The following is a 17,348-nucleotide window of genomic DNA, read 5'->3' as shown; positions in this document are numbered from 1 at the left end:
CTGTCTGGATGGAACTGATACATGGGGAGCAACTGAAATGGGGAAAGTATTAACTGGAGATGGTACAAGAGGAAGGTACCATTCTTGTACATAGGAATATTGCTTTTTTCCATGAACTTGCCTCTTGAGGGAAAAAACTCCCACTATAATATATGGAAGCCTAAACAGATCAACAATTTAGCATCCTAAAACCCAGTTAGCTGAACCAGCTCAATTATTGTTTAAAAAACAAACCAACCAACCGCTCATTCAGACATGCCACTGTAACTGCAGCTACTCCCTGTCTCTCATTTTGCACAAGGGCATTTTGCAGATCACACAGCTGGCAGCACCGGTCTCTGCCAGCACTCCGGCTGCAGCAGACTCAGCCAGAGCAAGTTTTTCCTGCCAGGGAGCCCTTATGGCTCCGGGTGTCCCTCACTGCACCGCAGTGCAGCAGCTCACCGGCACTGCAGCGGCCTCGGCCTCTACCCCGGGTCCTGGCGTCCCTCAGCCTTTCCTGGCAGTCAGCCCCACTGGATACTCAGCTTCCCCTGGCCCCAGAAGCGCTGTAGCCCTGGCACAGTGATTTGGTTCCACTCATCCAGCCAATCCTGATGTATGACACTAAATAGTTATTTAGTCATTTGCACCGGGTGTTTGATAATTTGCACTGTTCACATGATTTGTATCTTCTCACCACATGGTCTTCCCCCCAAGTGTCAGTGTTGGTGGTCTCTTCCCGGTTTGCCCCTCCCCTCGCCCCTCCTCACTGGTGTCCCACCGGCTGTTGCCCCCTTCCTCCGCCCCCCTTCCCCTCAGCTCAAATTCCCCCCGGAAAAGGCCACCCCCTCTTTTCCACCTGAGGAGTCACCTGGATCGCCTGGTGTTCTCCTGTCTAGGGAATAAAACAACAGGACTTTGTCCCCACGTGGAGAAGAGTGCTTCTCCGACTGTTGCCTTTTGCCCCATGGAAGATGGTGTGGGCTGGGGTCCATAGCCGGCCGCATTGGACCCGAGCAGCCCGTCCAGGCACGGATTCTTACAGCTGGAGCCCGCGTGTTCGTCTCCCCCGTGGTCTGAGACGCTACGCTGAAGGTGGTAATCCAGGTGTGGATTTTCGTAAGCTTTTGGGACTTGCAGACCACACAGCTGGCAGCACCGGTCTCTGCCAGCACTCCGGCTGCAGCAGACTCAGCCAGAGCAAGTTTTTCCTGCCAGGGAGCCCTTACGGCTCGGGGTGTCCCTCACTGCACCGCAGTGCTGCAGCTCACCGGCCCTGCAGCGGCCTCGGCCTCAACCCCAGGTCCTGGCGTCCCTCAGCCTTTCCTGGCAGTCAGCCCCACTGGACACCCAGCTCCCCCCGGCCCCAGCAGGGCTGTGGCCCTGGCACAGTGATTTGGTTCCTCTCACCCAGCCAATCCCACCGATCAGCAAGGCTAAAACCAGTGGAAAGGAAAACAGAAAATGGCAGGCCTCGGGGCAGCCTGCCTGATGCACCGTCCCCACCAGGTGTGAGAACAAATCTTGTGCACTGGCACTGAGCTGGAATCCAGGGAGAGAAGAGCTCTGTGTTCCCTTACCTTCTTGCACAGCAGGTACACTGAGAGCTGGCAGGCCCAAGGAAGGAGAACATGAACAATTTGATGCTGGCTGAGGGATTAAATAGAGTTAAATGACATGATCTGGGTCTGGCTGAAATGGACACGTCAGCAGGTTTTCTCTTACCTTTCTCAATATATACATGCAAATGAAAAATGCAGGAATATACTTTTAACTGTAACTCTGCAGTAGCTGAGCCTCTGCCCCACGGCTGCACAAGTAGTGTGCCCATGTCTGTCTCTCTTCCAGGTAATGATATAAGCCGAGAGGAAATGGCCTCAAGATGAATCACAGGAGGTTTAGATTGGATGTTAGAAAAATTTCTTCACTGAAAATGCTGTGAAGCACAGGAAAAGGCTGCCCAGGGAAGTGGCTGAGTCACCACCCCTGGAGGTATTTAAAAGCCATATAGATGTGGCACTTGGAGACATGGTTTGGGGGTGGACATGGCAGTGCTGGATTGACAGTTGGACTCAATGATCTGAAAGGTCTTTTCCAACCTGAATGGTTCCATGATTCTGTGATCCCCAGTTGTGTCACTGCCATCTCCCAGCAGGGTCAGGCCACGCTGGTCACCGCAGACACATGAGAGCAGCTTAATGATTCGGGGTTGGAGGTTGAGGAATTTCCCCTTTTTTAATTAACAAGCTGCATTGATTTATTTTATTCAAGTAGCATACTAATGGAATATGAACATGAAGTACAAGGCCAAAAAAAAAATTCAGCTGTGAAATATAGACAAGTTGTGCAGTACAAAGGAGGTCAAACACTTGTGGGATCAAAATCAATAATAGCTGCACAGTGGATAAACCAAAACCAACCCCTGCCTGTTCTCATCTCTGTGAAGCACATTGATTCCTCTCTTAATATCTGCCATGTGCTTTTTCAGTAGTGTACACTGACATCTATAAACCCTGACCAAACAACATAAAATAGTGATTTACATTTATTTGAATGAATTACGCTCCAGGAGGGACAAATCACTGAGCCCAGCACTCCTCTGGAGGTGAATGAGACACTCACTGGAAGGTCAGGCTTCTGGCAGTGAGTTTTTGATTGCAAAGAAATGGCATTAATATGGATGTTGGTACCAGAGTCATGAATAGAGAATTTAAATATGTTAAAGGTGGAAAATGCCTAAAATCTTTCATGACTTTCACCCAGAACTGCTGAGTACCTTAAAACAACTCACTGCAACACATATTTTAATTGGGTTTTTACCTGCCTACAATCTTTTCTGAGACAGACATTACAGTCACACGCCAGCACCCCCAGCAAACAGCATCAAGGTGAATGCTCAGGGTTATCCATCAATACTCACAGGTTTAAGCTGAATTTCACCTGGACAATTTTCTCAGCTATTTAGTTTTTTGTTTTGTTTTCTGAAAGCTACTACAAAAATATGTTAAAAATTAATTTCAGACCTAGTGTGTAGATGATTTTTAAATTTGTCATACACATCACAAGGCTTACTTTATGCTTAAGTCAAAGTTATTCTGAACAAATCAGTATATATACAATGTTACAATCAGACATAGAAATGCAGCTAATCTGGGGCTGCTAAATCGTATAGCAATTCTGAACTCTTCTCTGTACTGTCCCAAAATTACAAACTAAAACCAAATAAATATGTATGTATGCATATATAATGTCTTGAAAGCATTGGACCAGGTACATTGCAAAATTCCTGCTGCATGTTTTATTTCTGGTTAACAAAGCACAGTAATGGGGTCTGTTTTGGAGGGGGAAAGCCCTGCATCCCTGTGCAGCACGTGGGGAACACCAGGCACCCTGACTGGAGGGACCCCCATTTTCCCATCCCCACAGGACCACCCTATCGGAATGCATGGATCCTCTGACTCGGGGAAGAATGATGCACAGAACTCCATGGTGTCAGAAGGATAATTAATTACTTTGTTATACTATACTCCATCATACTTCTGAGTACTACTCAAAAACTCCTGACTGTCAGCCCACAGTCCCAACACCCACACGTGGATTCACTTGGTCAATGAATCAAAACACCATCACCAGAATTTAATCAAACAATCCCTCCAGGTAAATAATCTTCCAACACATTCCACATGTTCAAAACAACAGGAGCAGCAAGCAGAGATAAGAATTGGTTTTCCTTCTTCTCTGCTTCTCTCACAGCTTCTCTCTGTTCAGAGGGCATGTGAATACCATGCCACCCTTCTCCTGCCCCCCAGGCTGGCAGCACAGCAGATTCTGCCCAGCTTTCTCCAACCAGACCCTGGGCAATGCTCTCACTACACCTCAGGCCTTCAAAATTCTTCCAGTATAAAAATTAACTTTGTCAAACCCTGGATGTTCAGAGCTAATATAATTTATTACGTACCATAGGCCTAAATGCCATTTGTATCCATGTTCATCCATGAGTTGTGCATGTGAAAATGTGCATGTTCAGTGAAGCAGCAGCTGATTTACAAGCTTTTATGTAAAAACTTGAGTTCCTCCTGTACCTACGTGGTAATATTGGGTCTCTGGTTTGGCCTCTATCAAAATAACTTGATATTCTGTTTGCATGCCATCAGTTTGTGTGTTCTCCATTTCACTGTTTTAACTTTCTTCCTACTTTATAGGCATACCAGCAGGCTCCAGCATCTCAATGCCATTTCTCTGTGCACTACAGTTCTATCTCCAGTACCAGGTGCATTTATTATTACCTTGAAGCAAACTCAATTTTTTTAGAGATCTATTAATAACACTAGTTACAGAATAATTCAGTTATGCTTAATGTGCTTTTCATTCTTAGTTAATAAAATCAATGGGAAGGCAGTTCCTGAAGATAATTTAACTTTTCCCAAGGTTTCCTTTTCTTGGTGAAAAAAACAAAGAGTTTTGCTTGGGCCTTACAAATTTAGCAGCGTCTACCCCAGATATCAGCTGTGGGAAGAGCCCCATTTGAAAATGCCCATGCAGAGTGGCAGCACTACCCTGGTCCCTGCACTGTGACCTCCAGGACTCGCCCCTGGTCACCACAACATCAGTGGGACATTTTCCCCTCTACTAATCTGAATGAGACAAAGAGTGAGAGCATTCAAATCTGTCCATCTCCTCTAACACACTCTGAATCCCATGTGTCATGGTCAAAGTAAAGCAGCACTCAAATGCAGTAGGATTCAGTCCACACTTTGCTCCCCTGGAGGAGGACTGGAGGTAAATATGTCACCTGTGCCACCCCTACAAGGCTACTGAGTGTCACACATCATTCCTGAAGCCCTTTGCCCTCTTTGCTAACCCAACACAAACATCTCCAGTGCCTGCAGTGCCTCTATTTCCCCACTGCTTCCAGTTTTCAAAGCACTGGCAGCAGTCATGTCTCATCTGACTAAGGGAAGGATTCCAGCATCAAATAAAACACACCAAGCGGGGAAAAGCCCCACTTGTATGTGGCAGAACTTCTTGTAAAATTAGGTGCTGCAATTCTGAAAAGGAAATACAAATCACTTTGAGGTTGTGCTTATGTGGAGGAACATTTTCCAGTGTTACTTGCAGTAGTCTGAGTAAGAGTGAGGGATAATCAGGTTTGATCTTAACTTCTGTTGAGATAGCAATGAAGTGGGAGTGGTGCTCTTCTCTCCAGGGCTTTTGTAATTCTCTCCTATCTCTGGGAAATGCTGCCCAGCACCTCTAGTATCCCACTCCAGCGGGGCAGAGTTTGACAGGAGAAGGACCTGAGTACAGGATGACCTTAAACTGGCCAGAAGATGACTCTGTGTTAGAGTGCCAAAAATATGGTACAAAAGATACAGCCAAAGAGGCAATGAGCTGGGTCCAGCTTACTCTCACATACCCAAGTGCTGGGAGATACTTCACTGCAGGGTATCCTCACTGCTGGGTCAGGGTGTGCAGGGAAAGGAAGCAGCAGGGCCTGGGGGAAGTTGCAGATGTTTCAACACTTAGAAGACTGGGGAGGAAAAAAAAAGGTCACTGTAATTCAGGTGAAAAGTGACGCTTGAATTCCTGTCCAGCTTCCTCTTCCACCACAAGTGATTTTGTGCTCTCTGCCATAGTGTTGAAGGCAGGAGTGGCAGCCCACACTGAGCTGGCCACTGAGGCTGTGTAAGGAGCCTGGGTCATGCAGGAGGTGAGACATCAGACATGGACAGGCAATGAAAGGCACCACCAGATTTTGTGCCCACACACAGCTCTGGTACAATTCTGTCTCCAGAATGATTGTTTGTAAAACTGTCCTGTTTAACCCAAAGCAGAGTCCTTTGGAAACTTCATTTCCTTCAGAGTATGAAATATAAAACAATTTATTTTAAGCTCTAACTTGTACCTCAGGGTAACTGAATATTAAAAATTCATGGTTCGGTTCATAACAGTCTCTCATAATTTGTGTGGGTTTTCCATGGGGTTTACCTTTTAAGGAGAGCTGAATGCACATTTCATGGTGGGAGCACTGGCATTTGGCCTCGAGCAAAATCCCAGTCCCCAGCAAATTAACCTATACAGGAACATAAAACTTACTCTATTTGCTTGTAGTACAAAATATACTGTCTGAATTTTTTAAAGGAAAGATCCTCCAAAAGGCCTAAACCAAACTGTCCAACAGCCTCTGTTTAAATCTGACTATCTTACAAGTGACATGCTCTCTTCCAGATTCAAACACCAAACCAGAGAGTCCTTCTGTCTTTTAAGAGACTCAGGAGCTGAATTCAACAGCATCTTTCATTCCATATATAGGATGTTTTCTACATTGCACCTTTTTGAAGTTTTGTATACCTAAGTTATAAATTGCAAAAGCTTGGACTGTAAAGATATCATACAGCAAATAAGTTTAAGCAAACAAAAAGTCAACCACAAACTGAGAAAAACATTTTTTCTTGCACAGCTGAACACCTCGTTAATACAAGACATAAACCAAAGCAAAGCAGCACAGAGAGAGAAAACAAAGCTGGCTTTAATGGGATTTCCCCTTTCACAGCAAATTCTGCAAGCTTAAATATATTTTCCATAATAAAAATGGACAAAAGAACCTCTGTAACTTGGTCCTAAAGAAATATTTTATTGAAATGCTTTGCTGCATTTTTCATGCTTATAGGATACATGCATTTCATTGTAAAATCTTATATAAAACAACTCTGCTTTAACATAAGAAAAATGCTTTTTTGTTTGTTTGTTTGCTCTTTCTAGAATGAAACACTGCTGTGAAGTATGTCTTCAGGAAACATCCTGAGCTACACAAAGTGGCATTTCCTGATGGCACAATGACTTACTGGAAAATTACAGGTCAGTTCTGGCAAACAGCTTTGGGATGTCTCAGCTCCCTCAGCAGAGAAAGCCCCAAGGGCACACAGAGAAAACCCAAAGTACAAGTCAGGGCACTGGAGACCAAATATTGCTATTAAAATAGTAATGCTTAAGAATGCAAAGGAAAAGCTGTCAGACTAAGAACTTCTATTTGAGAGAGACAGATGAAAAATTTAGCAGCCTTGTGTTTTATTTAAGGAGTTCAGCTCAGCAATCTGAGGACACTGCTCTTCCTCCCTCCCAACAGCGCGTGCTGCCCGTGGCTTGGCAGCACCCCAAGGAGGAGTTCAGGTATATTTATAAGTCATATAATTTGAGGTTTTCCTAACACTCTTACAAGTGGCAAGTCTTCCCCCATACTCACAATTCTCAGCTCTTACCTACCTAAAGATGCTTCCTATATGTTTCCTTCAGTAGTGAGCACTGCAGGGAGGGATGGAAATTTGCTGCCTTTTAAACTCCATCTGTTAATCACTCATGGTTTGCAAATTTCCTGCAGCCACTGACCTTTCAGAAACATTATCAGTTTGAGACTTCTTCCTTTTAAATGTATCTGATAACATCAAGTGTCCCTTGGTGAGATCTTAGGGTTTTATAGAGAAATAATACCCATATTTATTTTTTTAGAAGCCACTTGATCATACTGCTACAGCATCATTTTTCATTTCTCCCATTTATTGTGTAACCAACTACTTCTGGGTCTCTGCAAGGACAAAATCAATATCTCTTGGTTTCTGTTTCCAGTCTCCATTACACACACATACGAATACACACATGCAAACAGGTTTCATACCCTTACCCCAAATCTGGAGGGCAGGTGTTTCCCACTCCCAAGGCTCTTGCAAATTTCCCTAGTATCTTTCCTAAGTTGACAGACCCACCAAATAAAGATAACATTCCTCAAGTGTTTTATAACTATACATGTGTTTTCATATTGAGGAAGACTAAAGGGGACAATATCCAATGTTGAAATCACCTTTGATGCAGTGCATGTGTTTTCCACCACCAAAATCCATTCATAAGCATCCTTCACATGGATACCAACTTCTCCTCCCTCCTGGACTTTGCATTTTGACAAGCAGTGTTCTGCAGTCCATTCATGGCAGAGCATCAAGAGCCTGTCATCTCTTGCTTGACTGTTGACAGAAAGAAAATGGGTGGGCCCCATTGGGCCCACCATTTTTTTTTGGCAGTTCCTTGTAGCATGCTGAAACATCTCATTAACACTCCTTGCCATGTAAGGAAGCAGCTGATGTACATATCAGAGGAGTTTCACTCCTGTTTAAAAATGTCTCTACTAACTTACTAACTTGCAATAGTTTGTTGAACATCTTGGAAAAATCTCTAGGACAAACATTCCCTCATCAGAACTTCCTATTAAAATAATTTGCAGCAATATTCCTTCTAACAAGAGAACAAATTTCTGAACCAATGCTGTCCCTGTAAATAAACACTTTCCCCAAAGACAAGGGGTTTAACAGTATCTTGTGGAGTTAGTTTAACATCACTGAAAAGTTTCCTCCGAGCTCATAAACCCTGAATTTATTCATTAGTGGACTTGCACATCCTGTAATCTTGTGAGCAGTCTCTGCTGTAAGAAGTTACTCATGCGACTTCCAGCATTATCTTTCATCTCATCGAGCTTCAAAGTTTTTCAGCAGCTGAACACAGTTAAATCCACCTCTCTCAAAATACAGTGACAGAAACTGTCTTTTACTTGGGAGGAATAGGGGTGGGAGCACTCAACAAGTCTGGGCATAAATCTTCTTGTCTATACCAGAGTAATACAAGAGACATTGATTATTTCAAAAGCCAGTTTTCTTTTATCATCAGAAAGACTGATAAGGCAGAAAAAAAATCACCTTGGTATAAGATTTCTTGAGATCACTTGCCAAAAATCATATACAATGTTATACCTGGAGAACAATAGCACAGTTTACAAATCTTTATGCACTGGCGTCACCTGATCTGGGACACAGCTGCACTGACATCACAGTTTATGCCTGACTAGATATCCAAATAAAGATCCTATGAAGTCTTTCATACTTCATTTATTTGTAATTGCCCCATGACCACAGACTTGCATTAATCCAAACAAAAGTAAACTGAACAGATCCTAGCAGAGAGCAGGGACTATCTGAAGTGGCTTTGAAAGGCTTCCAGGGCTGATGCAACATCAGAAGAATAAGATGGGCACTGCACAAGCCCCCCCTTTGTGATTATTTTTTAGTGTCAACAGGACAACTCAATGACATGCTGGATTTAATTCCAGCACTTGAAAGATTCAAGTGAACAAAAGCTTGAAATATTCTGTATGAAAAGCAAACAAATGGACGTACAATGAGATGATACAACAGAGCACATTTGCCAAATCTTTAATGAGATGGAACAACATTTTCCCAATGTTTTACACATCTCCTGGTAAAACTAATGGCTCTGAGAAGCCTAAAAAGTCAATCAAGGAGGGCTGCACCAGGTTTGGCACAGGTCCATGTAGCTCTGTACCTAATCCCTAACAGGGACTCAGATCTATCCAGGGTATTTTGGAAAACCAGAACCAGCATGCGGTGGTAGTTCAGTAACCTGTACCTTAGAGCTGACCTCACCCAGATGCCTCACTTTATTTTTTCTTTTTCTTAAATTAGTAAATGGAAACCACACAGCTCAGTGAATTTCTGAAAACTTAGTTCTTTGGGTTGATGAGTTTAACATTATTTACTGGAGTAGTTATAAAGGTCCAAACAAGAAGAAAAGTAAAAGAAAAAAAAAAAAAAAACCCTGGCTTCTGTAGATGTCAACAGTGGTGCTGTAAGAGCTGGACTTTGCTTAGAGGAACTAGAACAAGGACTCCAGGACATGTGCCAGTGGTGTTCCTCATGTCAGTAGAATGCTGAAGCACACAGTCATCAGAGCTTTTTGAAGAAAAAAAGGACTTAAAACATATCTGGGATTACTTTCCTAAATCCAAAGTGACACAGCCTCCAGCATAGCCTAGATTCCTCCCCAGCACTATACAGATCCAAATCCCAAGATGCTTCTGAGCCAATATTGTTCCTATGCTCCCTGGCAGTCAATACAGTTCTGCTGGCATACCCAAAACTTACCTGCAAAAAAGCACAGGACAAAATGAAATTGGAGACATTTAGGAAATATTGGTGCTATTAGGCTGTACGTCCCAAATTGAGATTTTTCCCATTCCTGGGCTTCCTGGTGCCTATAAATCAGCATTTATAAGAGCAACATGTAAACCCTGATGTGAAGCACCACTACTGGCTTCATTTTGAAGTGTATGGTATAGCACAGAAACTTACATGTGGTAAAGGGTTTAGGGATTTTTAAAAGTAGCTGATGAACAGAATATTATGTTCTTTTAAAACAGCCATCACCCTGCATCAAGTTGAATGGATTTCTGTCCTTACAAAACCAAATTGCTAGATGTGCTCTGCAGTCTAGGAGGTTGTTTTCTTGCACAACTGCAGAGACATAGCTGATAAGTATGCTCTTGGTCCCTACAGGGGTAAATAGGCATTACACCCGATCTCCTAAAGGAAGAACCATTGAAAGCAATATTATTTACATACAGGGCCCTGGTCCTGTGGATCACCTATACGAAAAAGGCCCTGACAAGGAGGAATTAATGCCTAGCTCATGAGTAAGGAAAGACAGTGTATTGTTCTTAAAGCCCAAGGAATAAGAGAAAGCAAAGGCAATTTAAACAAAACTGAAAAAAAGATGCATTTTCAAGGCAGAACATACAATTTTTTCTGTATTAAGTGGGAGCATTTGAAGCAAATCAGCTTAAAATTACTTTTTGCAAATGGGCACCCAATGTCCCATTGAGTTGTGTCATTGGCAGATACAGAGGTGAAGAGTACAAAGTGTTTGGGAACAGCCCCAATGCCAAAATTATGGTTTTTTAACACACCTTATATAATAATAGTGCACATAATTAGGTTTGGCTTAGCAATTTATGGCTGATCAGTGTTCTTAACTTTATAAATATGAAAGAAAAATTTAGCATGAGGACATGGAATACCAGGTAATGACACTGGAAGGGCATGTTCACTGACTGCAGCAGGTGCAAGTGTTTCTGTGCATATGAGGCAAATGGTTCAGAGCCTCCCAGAACGGCATCCATCACCCTCCTGAAGGAACGTGATGAAAATTCTGCTCCATCACCATGACAACTCGTGCCACACCATTGCTATAGTAACTGGCTGAACATTATTAGTTTTTAACCATACACTCAATGGCCAGCGTGCAAATGAGGAGGAGCCACTTAGCTCTGCCCTGCTGCTGCTCCCACCCCAATATGTGTTTTTGCAGTGTAATCCAACCTCCTTCCATGTTCCCCCAGCCCCACACTGTCAGCCAAGCTCCCCACCACTGCCAGCTCTCCAAACCCAAGTCTGTCTCATCATGGGAGCACTAATTGCACCTATATTACTGTTAGATTTGTGGTCTCCCCCCTCCCTCCAAGTGATTTATCAGGCTAAGATTAAATGCAAGTAGGAAATTTCATCTTCCCAATGATTCATTGAAAATCTGTTCTATTAATCCAGCGCACCACAGGGTGGCTTTGCATGCTGCATTAGCATCCTACGCACGCAGTCACAGTATCAGTTCAAAGGCACCATCCTGTCCCCTGAAGAGCCAGGATTTCAACATTGTCATGGTGCAGGAATGCATTTACTGCACCACCAAACCCCATGTGATCATCATTTTAATACTCCAGCTCAGGCTGCAATGCTGCCCCCCAGCAGCATAGCTGTTGTGTGCAGTGATGTAAAACAGCAGCAGGGAAACACACACTCATGCTTCTCAGATCACATCAAAGCCCAAAAGGCTGTGGTTAGATAGTGCCTTACATCCAGCTGCCTTCCAATACCAAAGAAGGGAAAATAAATACAATTGTTACTGGGGTTTGACCCAGGCTGGGGGCAGAGGGTGAAGCACAAGGGGTTGGCTGTCATCACAAAAGGTTGCAAGAGGTTGGGAGGAGTTTGTCACTGTCTGGGGACACCATCCCCACCTGACTCCTGGCACAGCAAGCCCACACCCCCAGGTGCTGCAGGTTCGTCAACCATGCTGAAAGTGCCATGAAATTGGCTTGCTCTCCTCTTGGAGGATAGATGGGAGAAGAGAAGGTCCTGCTGGTTTCTCCTTTGACCCTTGTGTTCTTTCCAATTTCCCTCCTCCTCTGCCTCCTGCAGGTTCTCTTTGGGGCTGGTGCAGGCTGCAGCATTGGCAAAGCTCCCCCACCTCCATGCCAAGGGCAGCAGTGGGGTGGCACAGGCTCTTGCCCACAGCCCTCGTGCCCAAACACAAACCCAGCAGCATCTTGTGGGGCTTGTGAAAGGTGTCTCTGCCCATGGAAGAGGGTTGGAACCAGATAATCTTTAATGTCCCTCCCACCCAAAATCCCAAACCATTCTGTGATTCTACCACAACCCAAAGCAGCACAAGGACATCAGCCCAGGCCCGGAGCCACCAGCCCCTGCACTGCCCTGTTCCTGTCCCTGCCCCTCAGCCCCCAGTGCCCAATGTCTGGCTGTACTTTGGCTGGTACAGTACAACCATTTATCAGAGGTACATGGTGATACCATGGTGACTGACATGGTGTACATCATGTGCATATGAGTGTACCACACTCCATGCACACACACATATACACACACTGTTATGCTAGATATATTTATACTTATATACCACACTAACTCTTCCCACTATCAAAAGACTATCAAAAGATTATCCCACTATGAAGACTATCAAAATCTTGTTATTACTTTGCAATAGGCTTAAACCCTAGCCTGATATTCTCTATGAGGCCTTTAACAGGTCATACTGCACAGCCTTGGCAAACAATATTTTTTTCATTTTCTCACTGTTTAATAAGAAAAAAAAAAGGAAAGAAAAAACCCACTCCATCTTTTCTAAACTGGAATGCAAATTTAAGTGAATGGGTAGTTTTCAAGAGAAAAAAGTCATAAAAGCTCTTTTACAGATTTTTTTTGGCAATCAATAAAAAAGTTTCTTGCAGAGAAGATGAAACAACATCATTTTAGTATTCCTATATACATTAAGGTATGAAACTAGATAGTTGCTATTGCTGTTTACAGCTAAAACAGAACTACAAATCATCCAATGGGGAAAAAAGCCACTCAAACAAATCTGACTAGAGCAGTAAAATCTATCTCATGTTTATAAATGTGTAGGAGAGTATTATTTTATTCTGGAAAGAGATTCCTAATTGCTTTTTTTCTTTTTGTAATAATACCACCCTCTAGTGGCACTTTTTCTGCCTTACTGAAGCAAAACTGTGGTTTAACATATCGATCACATGCATTAAGAAATGGTACAAAAATTGCAAATAGGAATCTGTTGACCTGCACTGAATTTCAAGCCAAAATTTTGCAGTGTCTGAATCTTTGCAGCTTTGGAAAAAGCTGTATCTGGCTCAATTCAAACATAACATACCAACTCAAGAAAGTCCTACCATGAGAAGCATAAATAAAGTCCCTTTAATGCACATTTGCCAAATAACATTCCAGACAGATGAATTCCTCAGTGTTTGGTGAGTAAATCACACTCTGAAGTATGAGCCTTATAGTTTCAATTATTATCTTAGTCTCCTGAAGATATTTTCCTTGACAGCTTTAAAGCTACAAGTAGCAAGAGCTTGTGACTGCTCCATCTCTCATTTTGCACTTCCTTTTTGAACATACTAAAAATTCATCAATAAGGTGGTGGTGGGATTTTTTAACTGTTCTCTGACAATTTCAGATATAAACAACTAGAGTGATCCATTCCTAAGTTACAAGCCATATTTTAACAAAACAGTCCTAAGCAGAGGTGAGCCTGAGGCACCCACAGGATATTAGGATATTGAGAGCCTTACATTTTCTGGGGTAAGGATTTGGGATATCATTTCAGTCTACAGGGATAGCAAGAAAAATCAGATAGTGCCACAGATCCCACTAGGTTGGAGCAAGATTTATACCCATTTATTTTTATGCTTGATAGAGAGTGAGTAACACACAACTTCAGAAATTTGCCTCCTGCTTTTCTCTCTGCAAGGTACAGACAGGTCAACCAGCTTGAGGCAACTCCTGGGCTGGGAAAATTCAATGTACAAAATTTTGAAGTCCTCCAAGCAAAGCCAGCCTGAGCACAAAACTAAGTTCATAGTAGCTGATGGGCTACCTCCAATTCTATTGAATTTGCAGGCAAAACTGTAGATAAATTGTGTAGGAGGGTGAGGTGGAGACTTGATTCATTGCACTCATTCCCTGTTTTTTTAACAATAAATGAGTATCAGGTTTTCCCCAAAATGCTATTATCTAATGACACTTGAAAGTAACTTGCTCTTGCTCTTTCTAGACAGGGATGCATGATGAGAAAGGAAAGGCAGCTTTTATTTGGCTTACACATCTTGCTTTCAGCAGAGCTCCAGGCACTTTACTCAGAGATGAGCTCTACATCTAGAATGGGACTTAATCTGTCAACTTTTCAAAATAGTTTGGACAGATTTGCATCATGGGATTAAAAGCAGAAAGCTAAACCTGTTAGTACTCCCAATCTCTCACCCCATCCCCCTGAAGTGCTGGCATCCCTCAGACTGAGGACTGGAGCCAGCTGTACTGCTGGAGGCAAAAGCATCTTTCCCACTGCAAGTCTTATGCAGAGCCCTCACATGAATGGTATTATAACCCAAATTTTCACTGTTTACGTGTTGTCTTCCTAGAGTTTTACCTCTGGGTGATATGGAGGTCTCAGGCAGTCACAGACAGTCCTTGGTGGAGCATCACTCCCAGTCCCTGAAGAGCACTGGGAGAACCTGTGGCTTCAGGCTGCAGTAGCCACCACAGATCCTGCTGAAAGCAGGGTGGCCCTTTGGCCACTGCTCACAGTGATGACTGTGAACCAGTTCTGGGCTGCACCCACCCAGAAAGCAGATGAGCTTCTCCTCTTCAGACAATTGAACCTCTCCTCCACCATCTGCCAAGAGAATTATCCAAGGCCAGAGAGAGGAAGCTTATTCCTTACCTGAGAAAGCAGAGGAAATACCTGGAGGCTCTGCTGAACATCTGCGTAACCACACAGAAGAGGGAGAGGTTGACTTGGATTCCCCTGGTCAAAGCCAACGTTGATATTGGGTATGACATTTTACTAAACAAATGTTTAAGAGACCATCAGGCTATTCCATACTGTGGGAAGCAATTCCCTCTGCCTGAGTTCCCTGAGAGAACTAACTCCAAGACACAATCAAAGCTTGGGAATTCACTTTAATAGGGACACCCCCAGCCTGACCTCAGCATCTCTCACTGGCCCTCATTTTGCCAAGGATCACATCATCCTTCCCACAGGAACCTGACAATTCTTGGTTCAAGGTTGTGCATCCCAGTACAGCACCATGGTGACATTGGCTCCTCATGGCTCTGATCTGAGGAATTCAACTTGCACACACTCAAGAGCCTCTGAATACCTTTACAGCAAATGATGCATATATCAGAGCCAAAACTTAGTGCCACTAAATATTTTATCTTATCAGCAGTGAGCTGCACAAATGAAGCACAGCATTTCACTACTCTGATGCTTCAGATGTTAGCTTGTAGTATTGTAGCAGCATATTCCAGCTAATAACAGGATACCACAAAGCTTGTCTTAATCATCTGCCCAAAACCAGCTGCTTTGCCAAGGCTGCTGATACCTAAAGATGGAACACCACCCTAATAGAAAGAGTATAGTTATTTTAAAGTAGTCACATAAAACAAGCAGCTGCAACTACAGGTGGGGTCTAACCCAGCTTTTTCAGCACATAAAATTTATATCGATTCCTGTGAAATTAGGCCAGCAATGCAGAGAGGCCAACAAAATCTTCTGCTCACAGTCCATCTGCAATGCAGCCCTTCTGCCATCTCTTTTCTCTCTGCCTGTCTTTCCCAGAGCTGCCATCTGCCCAAGCCCATCTTGTAGTGGCTTTTTTCCCCTTCTCCTGCATTCTGCCCTTCTTGCCACTGCCCTGGGCAGCTGGGGCACAGCCAGGTCCCAGCTGCAAGGTGGAGAATTCTGTTACCCTACCACAAACCTAGTGGCTGCAACACCAGGTTGGAAGTTAAGAGAGAGCTGTACTGAAACAGGCAAACTCCCCCAGAAAAGCTCCATAGCAGTGATCAGAATAAGTTAGGGCATGTGTTGAGTGCATGCAAGAACCAGAGAGGGAAAGAAGCAGTTCCTGGAAAAAAATGGTTGAGCATTTAAACCAGTTTCAGTACAAAAACGTTTTACTTCTATCCTCCAAAGGAGACTTCATGTTTAAATCAGTCCTTTGCTAACATGAAATCAGAGTGCAGTTCCATCTTGCATTTGACCTGTATATTGTTTTTGCCAGGTCTGCAAAGCTGTGCTTTGTCAGCATTCTCATTTCCAGAGCCTCTTTTCTGGAATAAACAAACAAACAAACAAACAAATATTTCTAATATAAATATTATAAATAATATTTATAAATATTATAAATAGCTCCCACCTTTGCACAGTTGCAGCCCAAAGGCCATCTCTGCTGGGCCACTCAGTGGCTGTTCCCATGGGCACAACACTGACCTACTGCTCTTGAGGATCAGGCAGAGCCCAAGCAAATGAGCAGTGCTTGGCCTCTGCTGCATCCACCCAGGCATGGCTGGCTTACATCCCTGTGAGTCTGAAAGCAGGACTTCTGGAGCAAACAGGGAAGAAACACCAAACTTTTCAGCCAACTAAGTCAGCTTAGTGCCAGCACTTCTGGAAGCAACCACAGATCTCACCAGAAGCCCAGGACCAGTCACGCTGTGTGACGTCCTGCTTTCTGCAAGATGAGCGGTTGTAGGCAGTGGGCCAAAAAATAGGACTTGAGGAATGAAGTATGGCACACTGCTGATTTTCTCAAGAAAAGCTTGGTAATGAGAAGACTTGGACCCAGTGCAAAGGCAGCAGCAGGCTGAAGCACATACACAAAGAAGCCTCAGAAAAATGATGTCAAAGAACCACGACTAGAATGATCACTAATGTCTCAAAAGGCTTATATATGAAGATGAGTGGACCAGAGCAGTGATTAACTGTGTGAGTGACATAAAATTACTTTCTGCTATAGTGCAAATATTTTTTTTAGGTGGATTAGATGAACACCAGGTGTTAGCGTTCAAACAGATACCAGGAGTTACTTTTAGATCATTAAAGCCTGAATATTATATGCATTATGCAGATGTTGCAGTACTTTGCAGCATAATACAAAATATATTAGTTTCCATTCCCTGCACTGTCTTTATGCAAAGGGAGGAGAAATAAAAAAAAATGTCTTATTCAAGAAAAAACCTGAATACCACATGCAAAAAAAAACAGCTTACAAGACATAAATATAAAATATATCCGACTTAGAATACATTTGCTGTCAAAATCACACTGCAGGCGAAGGATACAAAATTAAATATTTCCCAAGTATCCTCATGGACTCA

This window comes from Agelaius phoeniceus, chromosome 5 (assembly GCF_051311805.1).
Source record: "Agelaius phoeniceus isolate bAgePho1 chromosome 5, bAgePho1.hap1, whole genome shotgun sequence".
Lineage (NCBI taxonomy): Eukaryota > Metazoa > Chordata > Aves > Passeriformes > Icteridae > Agelaius > Agelaius phoeniceus.
The sequence above is the reverse complement of the archived record's forward strand: the minus strand, read 5'-3'. Positions refer to the sequence as shown.